This window comes from Lontra canadensis, unplaced genomic scaffold, assembly GCF_010015895.1.
Source record: "Lontra canadensis isolate GAN:19392208 unplaced genomic scaffold, GSC_riverotter_1.0 scaffold64, whole genome shotgun sequence".
NCBI lineage: Eukaryota > Metazoa > Chordata > Mammalia > Carnivora > Mustelidae > Lontra > Lontra canadensis.
In genome coordinates this window covers 1,215,863-1,228,105 of record NW_022631058.1, presented here as the reverse complement: position 1 = coordinate 1,228,105, position 12,243 = coordinate 1,215,863, and the positions used below count along the sequence as shown (strand labels likewise).

The following is a 12,243-nucleotide window of genomic DNA, read 5'->3' as shown; positions in this document are numbered from 1 at the left end:
ACTCAAGTAAGGATGAATACAAATATTTTAACCCTGTACTATGTATATACAGAAATATAAATCTATTTATATCTAAATAGTTATATCTTTCCATCTTTATGAACAAACTTATAATGTGCAACAAACCATTTCAAAACTCGATTGCCTAAAACACCCTTAGTTGTCATGATTCCATGGGTGGGTTTGGAGTTATTCTGACTTAGCTGAACATGGACTATCTAGAATGACCTCACTCACCTGGCCTGGCCTCGGCTGGAATGGCAGGGGCGGTTAGGGTGGCTGAGGCTCACAACACGTGGTCTCTCCTCCTGGGGACGCTAGGCTAGGCTTGTTCACACGAAGGTGGAAAGGTTGGCAGCAGCAGGAGAGGGCACACCTCAATGCACATTTTTCAAGCTCCTATTTGTATCAGATTTGCTATCAGCTCATTGGCTAAAGCAAGTCACGTGGCCAAACCCAGGCAGTGTGGGAGGGGACCACCCATGGAAGAAAAAAAGCATAAAAGAATACTCACCGTTCAATAACGTGGGCATACCCAGGAGGTGGAAATAATGGAGAAAGAGGCAGGAGGATGTTTACTTCCTTACATACCAACATGCTGTTTTGTTTTGTTGTTTACGATGAACATGTGTTATTTTTGCAAAGTATTTTACTTTGGAAAGTTAACAGAAGAAAACATTCTCCTTCAAGTGTGGCCTCTGAGTTTCCCCACTTTGACTTCATCGCCCATACCCACAGACGTTTACCCTCTGCAGCCACTAGATCTTCATGCCCTCACCTGTGTTAACATGGATTCTCCTACAGTAAGACACTGCAAAATGCCTACCTCCTGGAAACTTCACCTTTGCAGCGACCCCAGCATTTGCCTGCACATAATGCACAGGGAGTATGGAAACATGGGTAACAAAGTAAACAAGGACAAAAAGGCTTTTAGAACTCCCAAATGGCAGCAGCGGCTTCTGTCCCCCGAGGGAGTGGTATAATTTTTCTCTAAAGCCAACAGCTTTTTGTAAAGGAAAATGCCTCCATTGGCTGATTTAGGGTACAAGCACTGAGCCTCCCAGGACACAGTGTAGAAGGATACAATGTAAGAGAGAGTCACTGTTGCTTGTAAGGTTGGAGAAAATAAAGAGGATTCAGGAAAGAATGGGAAGAAAACAAAGGAATAAAAAAGCAAAATAATGGCTTTGGGTAATGTGGGTGGCTTAAAATTCTTTTAAGGACAGAGTGTGTTAATTAAGTGGTTGTCTTTCTCCTTTGTTGCCCTTCTGTGTGCTGCTTCGCTATGCTGGTGCTCAGATGCTGCAATGTACATTTTCCTTTGTCAGTTGCCTTTGTTAGGTTTTGCCACAGTGAGTCTGGGGACTTGCTCCTTCCTCTTGCTATTCCTGTCACTGGAGCCATTTGCTGTTTCTATAACCATCTTCCTGACAAAGAGCTTCATTCGAGGAGTAGCAGTCAGCTTCAGTCTCTGTGTTCTGGCACTTCCAGGACCAGCCTCACTGTCCCCTTACCCATGTACCAGCACCAGAGGGGCAACAGCCTTTTCTCAGAGGGTTCAGCCCCATACGTAAGCCACGCCCTCCCCAAGACCCTGATTTGCTGGCATCAGCCAGATGGTCACTCCTTCCTACAGGGTTTCTCCCAACTGTGTGGGGTCTGAACTTCTGGGTTCTAATAGCTCCCCTTTTTGTCTCCAACACTAGGGGTGGTGATGGCTTGCAGTGATTATTAACCTTGTATTACTTCAGTCTGACCCTCTTTCTTTTTAATCCACTGTGGAAATAAACAAAAAACGAATGAGAACAAACAGAGACTATTTAGCCAAAGCTTGCTATAGCAAGGGAGTCAGCCACCATAGCTTCAGGCGGAGACTCACAGGCAGGCTGGAAAGTGAAAACTCTTTACAGTGAAAAAGGGAAGATTTCAGGGGTGCTCTGAAGCGGGGGTTGTTGGCATGGCGAATCTCAGAGGCAGGCTGTGTTGATTTGGAGAGCGTATTTGGCTTGGGATATGCTCCCCAAAGTTGGCAGGTGGCAGGAGTAGGAGACGGGCGGTGGATAAAAAGATGGGGAAGCCAGTGGTCATTGGTCAAGCCCTGACCATTTTGGGCTGACTTCTACAGAGGTTAAGGGTCAGAGTTCTTTTGTCATATGTGAGCAGACCAGTGTTCATTTGTATGTTCAGTGGCTTACCTCCCCTGCCTGTTCAGTTAATTCCCTAAGTGACATCCTCTCTCTTTAAATGTCTAGAGGGATTTCTGCTTCCCCTGACGAGACCCTGACTGATACAAGAATTGTCTAATATTGCATTTTCAAAAGTTCCCACTGTATGGATGTGTGATCTATTTTGTCAAATCTTTAGTGAGTCTTACACACACATACCAATGGATTGCGTGAATGGGGTTTGGGGAAAATCGAGGAAATGTAAGAGTCCGGGATAGAAAGAGCAGCAGCAGAAGGCAGTGACCCCAGAACTTCAACAAAGACAGGAAGGTGAACCTTGAAGGGATCAAGAGAACCAAGCCCCAAGTGCCTTTCTATATCCATATTCTGTATTAGAAACTGCATGATGGTGCTTCATAAGCATTTTGGTTTGGTTAACCAGTTCCCAAATTGATAAAGCAATTTTATCTAAGTGTATTGGTAATACTTCTGTGGTTCATTCATATTTGTGGGCAATTCTATCCAAATTTTCATAACTTTACTGCGTTCCTGGTCTGGGCTAGGTGTTGCAAGATATTTGTAAACTGGAAATTACCCCACCTCTGTCTTCAGAGGGTTTAAAGGCTTTCTGAGAAGAAATGAACAATAGGAAGTAAGTGAAAATGATAAAAATAATATATGTAAGGTCCAGAATAAGAAATACAACTAAATGGGGGCGCCTGGGTGCCTCAGTGGGTTAGGTCTCTGCCTTCGGCTCAGGTTATGATCTCAGGGTCCTGGGATCGAGCCCCGCATTGGGCTCTCTGCTCAGTGGGGAGCCTGCTTCCTCCTCTCTCTCTCTCTCTCTTCCTGCCTCTCCGCCTACATGTGATCTCTGTCTGTCAAATAAATAAACAAGATCTTTAAAAATATTAAATAAAATTACTCTTTAAAAAAAAAAGAAACACAACTAAATGGCATTGTATTTTTGAAAAAGGGAAGAAAATATGTATGATTTTCTGATCATACATTCGGAGCAGACTTTGATCATCATTTTTCAAGAAAGAAAATCCAAGATGAAAAAAAAAAAAATTCCATCTTTTAAGTGCCTGGGAGGCTCAGTTGGTTAAGCGATTGCCTTCGACTCAGGTTCCAAGGATCCAGTCCTGCGTTGGGCTCCCTGCTCAGTGGGAAGTCTGCTTCTCCCTCTGGCCCTCTCCCTTCTCATGCGTGCTCTCTCTCTCTTTCAAACAAACAAACAAACAAACAAACTCTTTAAAAAAAAAACTATCTTAAAAAAAATTCCAAAAAATTGTCATCACAAAAATTGCTCATTCTACCTCATTAAAAGCTCATGTTTTGCTTTAATGTTCACAAATGCACAGTTTAAATAGTCATAATCTTGATATACAATTTATTAAGCATTTTTATTTACATTGTCATAACTATTTTTCATGTTTTTACATACTTTATATTTGTAATCATCATGTTACATTCCATCATCTGGTTGTGCCATAAATTATGCAGCCTTCCATTTGGCGTGTGTGTTTATTTTAAAATTTTGCTATCTTAGATTTACCCATGAAGATATTAATTGTGTCACTAAATTTTTGCTTCCGGCAGATTGTTCTTTTGGATATACTTTTAGGGAAGACCAGGGGTGCTGGCTAAGAGCACATTTATGGCTCTTACTTTTGAAATATAGCTTTACAAAAAGATTGTAAAATATTGTTAGTAAGGAACTAGTTTATCTTAACCACATCAGCTCATGTTATCTTTTTTTTTTAAATCCTCATTTCCAGGGTGCTATAATTTGCATTTTTAACTACTAATGAGGAAAAGAATCTTTCCATCTGTTTTCTTCTTGTATTTGTTGATGAGGATTTTAAAATGTGCAGAGTAAAGGAAAATACCTTGAAAAAAGACAGAAATGAACACAGCCAGGGGGTAAAAGGAAGATAGCTGGATGGTAGGAGGATAAATAGAAATGTTATTTATAATATGCATGTGTATTTTTTATAGATATGCACATGTACACATATTACATGTCTCCATATTTCTCCCTGATCAAGTATTTGCTATAAGCCCAGGACTACATTAAATGATGCTTTTCTTTAAAAGATTTTATTTCTTTATTTGAGAGAGAGTGAGCATGGGGAGAGCATGGGGAGTGGCTTAGGGACAAGCAGACTCCCCACTGAACAGGGAGCCTGAAATGGGACTCGATGTCAGGCTGGATCCCAGGACCCCGAGATCAGGACCTCAGCTGAAGGCAGATGCTTAACCGACAGAGCCACCCTGTCGCCCCTTAAGTAATACTTTAAACAGATCTCATATTATCCTTGTAACAACTCAATGTGTGTTTCCCCATTTTTCTGGCGAGAAACTGAAAGCTTGTGGAGTTTAAGTCACATGCACAACTACCACATTTAGTAGCAGTGTGGGATTTTTCCAATGTCTATCTTACTCATACACATTTCTAAATACCAGGTGATACCCTAAATATTTTACTGAAATGAAGAATCAGTACTGAGAGGTAAAGGTACATATGAAAGGCTATCATAAATTGGTAATAGTGAAATCTTCCTGGGCCCTGGTAGGATCTACCAAAGCGAGATCCATATTGGCTGTAAGGGCTATATTCATTTTCTGCTTCCAAATGGACTTGGTTTTAGTTTAATTCTCTTTATAGAATTGATGTTTGTTCTTGGCTAACCATCTATGATATTATTATGCTGCACACAATGAATTATTCACCCAAATGTGCCTTACAATTAGCCTCAGCAGAGTATTTGCTCCTTTCGTCCAAACATTTTACTTTATCTATAAAGATTAAATTAATCATCTCTGCCAGCAATGAATAACTGAGAGAATTAGTTTTTAATATCTGGAGTAGAGAAGGGGAAATTGCTGGCAGAGCAATACATTTTGCTTGACCAGTGTTCCATGTTTCCTTTTATAATTTGTATTCTGTATCATATGTGGCATCTTTGACTAGGGAGAGGAAGAGATAGGATACATTATTTGATCAATGACGGCCAACCTTTAGGGAGGAAGACGGCTGAACAAAGATGATTAATTAAAATGCACCTTAACTTTAGTCATCTTATTTCAAAGTGCCATGATTTAATTTTTACAACAATGCTATAGGACAGACACTGTTATTTCCCTATTTTACAGATGAGAAAGTAGGCATGGTGGATTGAAGTGATCAACCCAGAGGATGTGCTGAGGCCACACAGCATCAGTATTCCAATTTTGACCAAGGTTTTGGTGCTTCCTGATGGAATTCTGCTCTGGGTCCACTCCTCTTTCCTGTTCCAATACACCCCGACTTGTGATTTCACAGAGCGATTAAATTCTCCAAAAGGAAAGCATCAGGAGGAAAGCAAGAGAGCTATCTGTCCCAGGGCATGTCCATTATCAATAGTTATACACAGTGAACATGGGATAATCCATTTGGAGACAAAGTTGCCCTGTTGAACCAGTTTTTCTGGTTGTTTCCACTTCCATGTGATTGAAATTAAAAAACAAACAAACAAACAAACAAAAACAAAACAAAACAAAAAACCCGGAGAGCTAAGTTCCTTACCCTGATCCCTGTAGGGGCCAAGGGCGAGTTGCCCATAATGTGCCACTTTGGCATACAGATTACGTTTCAAGCTGAAGGCAATCAAGGTCCAAAAAACTCAGGAAGACATTTTGACCTTCACGTAATTGCCTAAAGGAATTTAGATAAAGGACCTGCTCCAGTAAGGGAACTATTGCCATACATAATTATAGTATAAAATGAATTTAGTACACTCTGTTTGTTAAAATTCCTTTCTTTGTCCCATTGATTTCCTATGGCTCAGCAAACACTTTTCTACCAAACATATACTCTTCTCTCATCTTCCCAGGAATTGCTTCCTTCTCTTTGAAGTCCCAGATCCCTATCCCCTTCTTGGATGGGGATGATATATATACTTTACTTTGCCTGTCTTTGGAACCTCATGTCTGTGGGGATTCCCTGTAACTATAAAATGTAATTTTATTTTCTCCTGTTAATCTGTCTCATGTCAATTTAATTCTTAGATCAGCTAAAGTTTTTTTTTAAGGTTTTATTTATTTATTTATCAGAGAGAGAATGAGAGTGGCAGGCAGAGGGAGAAGCAGGCTCCCCACTGAGCAGAGAGCCCGAGGTGGGACTCAATCCCAGAACCCTGGGATCATGACATAAGCCAAAGGTGGATGCTTAACCAGCTGAGCCACCTAGGCATCCCTAGACCAGGTATAAGTCAGAAGTTCAAAATGTAGTCAGTTGACCACTTATATCAGAATCATCTGAGCCTCAGCCCCACATACTGAATCAGAATCTTTGGATGTGAGGTCTAAGAATCTGCATTTTAAAACCACTTTCCAGTGTTTGAGACTTACTCATGAATTTGAGACCCACTCATTGAACTATGCAGGTTTAATGATGGTGGTGATGATGGTAAATGAACTAGTACCTAATACCTACTTAGTGCTGCATAGAAATGTATACATGTTGTACATGAAGTTATCTTGTTTAAACTCCTAAAAATCCTAGAGGCAGTTACTATTAATATCCTCACATTAGATGAAGGAACTGGAGCTTCATACAGTCATATCTAAAGTCTGGTTCTAGACTTTATTCTGCCTCCTCAAACTCTACATTTTATCAGTGTTTCAGTTACAGAAAATTTCAGGCAAGGGTGTCCAAAACAAAGTACTGCAATTCACACTGAAATTAAAAAATTAAACAACATAAAGCTGTTTAATAAGGATTCTGCCATTTTCCTAGGATTTACCGAATGACTAGGTGAAAAGTAATTGTAGTGTGATTAAATGTTTTAAAATCCTACAGTTTATTAAGAGATTTAACTAAAGGGGCACCTGGGTGACTTGGTTACACATCTGCCTTCAGCTCAGGTCATGATCCCAGGGTCCTGTGATCAAGTTCCCTGGGCGGGCTCACTGTTCAGTGAGGTGTGTGCTTATCCCTCTCCCTCTGCCATTCCCCCTTGCTCATGTTCTCTCTTGCTCTCAAAAAAATAAATAAAATCTTAAAAAAAAAAACGATTTAAATAATGGCCAAAGTCTTGGCTAAAGTCTATAAAGTATTTAAACATTAGCACGGGGAAAACAGACAAACCGAATTGAATATAAGTAAAAACTGTTCTCAAACGTGAGAAAAATCTAGACATAAATTACTTTCTTTACCAACCCCACAGAGATTGGAAGCGGTCTTCAAAGGGGTAATTGAAGAATGGTCTCTCTCAGAGCACTCACGGCTTTTTTTACCTTGACTACTTAAACTAATGGGACTATATTTCCTGGGGATCTCTACAAAGCTTCCCAATCAGAGAAAGTGGGCAATTTTCAAATGCACTTGTTACCACGCTGAAAAGCAGAAGTACATGACAATGATTTCTTCCCAACTTCTTTTCATATTTTCTATAGTAATCATAAAACACAATTGATCTTAGAACCACATTTGGAAAAAAAGAGGCTCAAATATTGATGGTTTGCTTCATTAGTCTTTCTTTGTAAAAATTACAATGGGGCATCTTTATTTACTGCTTGCTGGACTGTATATTTGTGCATTTCTAGACGGCAATTGGCACTAGGTAAGAAGTTTTAGAAATGTTCTTTGATCTAATGCATCTATTTATAGGATTTGTTATACGGCGATGACAAATGATATGAACAGAAATTTTCCCACAAGGATGCTTATTATGATAATCATTGTAATTTTTATTAAAAATGTTGGTGGGACACCTGGGTGGCTCAGTTGGTTGGACGACTGCCTTCGGCTCAGGTCATGATCCTGGAGTCCCGGGATCGAGTCCCACATCGGGCTCCTGGCTCCGTGGGGAGTCTGCTTCTCTCTCTGACCTTATCCTCGCTCATGCTCTCTCTCACTGTCTCTCTCTCAAATAAATAAATAAAATCTTAAAAAAAAATGGTTTAAAAAAAATGTTGGTAATAGAGAAAAATACCACCTGCTTTTACAACATGAAAACATGGCAATAATGACACATGAGGCACTTGCCTTCCAGTTTTCGTTTCACCAATCATGGCTATACCTAATTGTCACCAATTGTTTATTGTTTTATGTATTTTTAAACTTAATATCGTATCATAAGCTTTTGCTCATAAGTTAAATTGTTATACACATGAATTTTAATGTCTCTAAAATGATTTAGACAAGTGCTGCAAAGGCAAATCATTATTTTAATTGCATTACTTTAATGATGTAACATAAGTTAAATAATTCCCTGTTGTTCAATATGTTTTCCATTTTATTTAATATTATAAATAATGATACAAACAATTGGATGTTTAATTTGTTAGCTATAACATTCATAACTAGAGGCAATTTCTTTTCACGTAAAGAACTTACTTCTTAAAATTGTAAACATAGGTGCTTTAAAACAAAAAATAAAAATCCACAAGGCATAAATTGGGCCTTTATTTAAAGCATATTAGGTATAATATGTATTTATTACACAAATAGCCATTCACTTTTCTTTGTTTTAAAGATTTATTTATTTAGAGAGAGAGAGAAAAGGAGGGAGAGACAACACAAGCCCGGGGTGGGAGGAGGAGGAGAGGGAGTAGGAGAAAGAAAATCTCCAGCAGATTCTCCACTGAGTATGGAGCCCAACAATGCAGGTCTGGATCCCATGACCCTGACATCATGGCCTAAGTTGAAATCAAGAGTCGGAGGCTCCACTGACTGAGCAACCTAGGCACCCCATCTATTCATTTTGAAAAACTTATTTAGGGGGTGCCTGTCTGACTCAGTCAGTGGAGCATGCAACTCTTGATTTCTGAGTTGTGAGTTTGCACCCCACATTGGGTGTAGAGATTACTTAAAACTAAAATCTTGGGGCACCTGGGTGGCTCAGTGGGTTAAGCCTTTGCCTTAGGCTCAGGTCATGATCCCAGGGTCCTGGGATGGAGCCCCGCATTGGGCTCTCTGCTCAGGGGGGAGCCTGCTTCCCTCTCTCTCTGCCTGCCTCTCTGCCTACTTGTGATCTCTGTCTGTCAAATAAATAAATAAATCTTTAAAAAAAAAAAAAAAAACTCTTATTTAGAACTTCATATTGCTTCTTTTTGTCTATGTCTTTACTTATGGGTAGATTACCTGTAATCAGTTTTAATAATTTAAATTGCTATAGTCAGGACTTTATCAATGAGGATTTTTTTTTTTAATTTTGTTTTATTTTTTCAGTGTTTCAAGATTCATTGTTTATGCACCACACCCAGTGTTCCATGCAATACGTGCCCTCCTAATACCCACCAGCAGGCCCTCCCAACCCCTACCCTCCTCCCCTCCAAAACCCTCAGTTTGTTTCTCAGAGTCCACAGTCTCTCATGGTTCATCTTCCCCTCTGATTTCCCCCAATTTGCTTTTCCTTTCCTTCTCCTACTGTCCTCTGTATTATTCCTTATGTTTCACAAATAAGTGAAACCATATGATAATTGACTCTCTCTGCATGACTTGTTTCACTCAGCATAATCTCTTCTAGTCCCCTCCATGTTGATACAAAAGTTGGGTATTCATCCTTTCTGATGGAGGCATAATATTCCATTGAATATACGGACCATCTCTTCTTTATCCATTCGTCTGTTGAAGGGCATCTTGGCTCTTTCCACAGTTTGGCAACCGTGGCCATTGCTGCTATGAACATTGGGGTACTGATGGCCCTTCTTTTCAATATATCTGTATGTTTCGGGTAAGTACCCAGTAGTGCAATTGCAGGGTCATAGGGAAACTCTATTTTTAATTTCTTAAAGAATCAAGAATGATTTTTTAATTGTATATCTCAAAACTATGTTCATTATGTTGTCAAAGAGTTATGATGTCAGAATATTTCCTCTAGTTCTACTTCCTCTATCTGTATAATCCCTCTGTTTTCCACTTTGAAGAACTACTAACTTTAAATTGTTTTCATGCTTCAAAAACATGCAAAAAGAAAATATACTTTGTTATAAGTACTAACTTCTATTTTACGGATGTGTTTCATGTTGTTGACGAGAACTGCAAGGAGACCCACCAATGATGTTTCGGAATGGGAAGTTTTTTGTTTTTTAACCCAGTCATTGAGTTATGAAGGGCCTTCATTTTCAGAAAATTGTTTAGGTATCAGGTTTTTCTTTCACTGACACTTTTCCACAATGCACCAGTTTTCTTTGAAAGATGAAAATTCCCTTCTTCTTTGGATGCTCATTAAGAAGTAGAGTAGATGGTGCATATTTGTGCTTTACAAGTGGATGGGAATAATGGCTTTGTCTCACGGTAAATGACTAGAAAATCGCCAATCAAGTTGATCTTTCTATATCAGACTTTCTGAAAAATATGGAATATGTTAATGTATTAATATTCCAAATGGTTCACAAAAACCCTATAATGCTGCTTAAAAGGAAAGCCCTGGATGGTATGAATCTAACCATCTTATCATTAATAATGATATGCTATTTTCATATATTAACCAAATGCTTGTTTTGTTCCCAGTAATGATTTTCTTTTACTCCATGGAATCCGTTAATGCCTCAGGCAAGTAAACCTGATAAGAGTAGTAAATAACACCACCACCAATAATAATAATAATAATAATAATAATAATAATAACAATAAAAAATAAATCTCATCTGTTTCAGAAATCAGAGTTTTCTATTTGCAAAAGGCTAAAGATTATTTTTCTTTCTTTTTATGGACTTTGTATGCTTAGAATTGAATGAATCATGATCCTTGGTTTATGAAACACTATCAATGTTTCATACAAGGCCATCATTTATTTTGTCCTCTTTTTAATAATATAAAGAGCACCTTATAACCTAGTATACTGTCAAAGAACCAAAACCCTACCAATAACTTGCATCTACTGACTCTTGGGTAAGGAGTAGAATTGCTTAGACAACTTTATTAGATACGCAACACTAATAGATAATGCTAAAATGTTTGAAGCATGGCTTTGGTGAGCTCTGTATAAGAAATCCTGTTGATCTGTTCTGGAATTGTCTGGCTTTTTTAATCTTTACCCATTAAGTGGAATCAAATTTTATCTTATGTGGTCTTGATTTGTTTATCTTTATGGCCTTGATTTTCTTCTCCAAAGCACTAATGCGGTTTAGTATATTGATTAGCCATATGTCTTTTTTCCCTCTGTTCATAGCTGTTTCTGCTTTTCTCTCCATTTTTTTATTGATATTTTTGTTTTCTCTATTGATTAGTTAAGTTACATACTGATATACAAATACATACTTAAGATTTTTTCTATTGATTATCAAGATATATGTAATATATTATGTACCAGTAAATACATATATAAGATTTTTCTATTGATTAGCAAGATATATGTAATATATTACATATGAATATGTATATATTTGTATGTAATATATTATATAATAAAATATATATGCATATGTATATATATACACATATGTATATATATATATCTCCTTTGTGGCTCTAGATATTACAGATATGTTCTCTTAGTTTATTGCTTATCTTTTCATCTTCTTTCTTTTAGGTGTCTTTTGACATCATTAAAACTAAGACACAGGATTGATTTAGCTATACGTAGTCTTTTTTGTTTCCATATGAATTGTGGAATTGTTTTTTCTATTTCTATAAAAAATGCCACAGGGGGAGGGTAATACCAGCAAAGGTGATGAAATAAAAGATCCCCAACTCACATCCCTCAACACAAGCAACAATCTGGCAGTCATCCATCAACCAAAGTGCCTTTATGAGAGCTTGGGGATCCAGGTGGGAGATTGTGAAATCCCAGTAAAGTCCAAGATTAAGGAGAACCGCTGTGAGAAAGCAGGCCCTCGCCCTGGCAGTAGGCTTGCTGAACATAATTAGTTATAGACCCAAAACATCCCCAGTCCCTTTATGGACTCAGCTCCAGCCCCTTTTGACCAGTCCCACCTTTCCAGAGACCTGGGAGGACCCATTTCTCAGAAGAAGACACACAACAGGTATAGGAAAAGGTCTTCAACATCACTAATCTCAGACAAATACAAATCAAAACCATGGTGAGATATCAACTCACATCTGTTGGAATGGCTGTTATTAAAA

The 12,243-nt window shown here is 38.3% G+C and overlaps 1 pseudogene; it reads left to right on the top strand.

The window, feature by feature from the left end:
- LOC116879895 overlaps positions 1-12,027 on the top strand; it is a 40,295-nt pseudogene extending 28,268 nt beyond the window's left edge.
- The last annotated feature ends 216 nt before the right edge of the window (positions 12,028-12,243 follow it).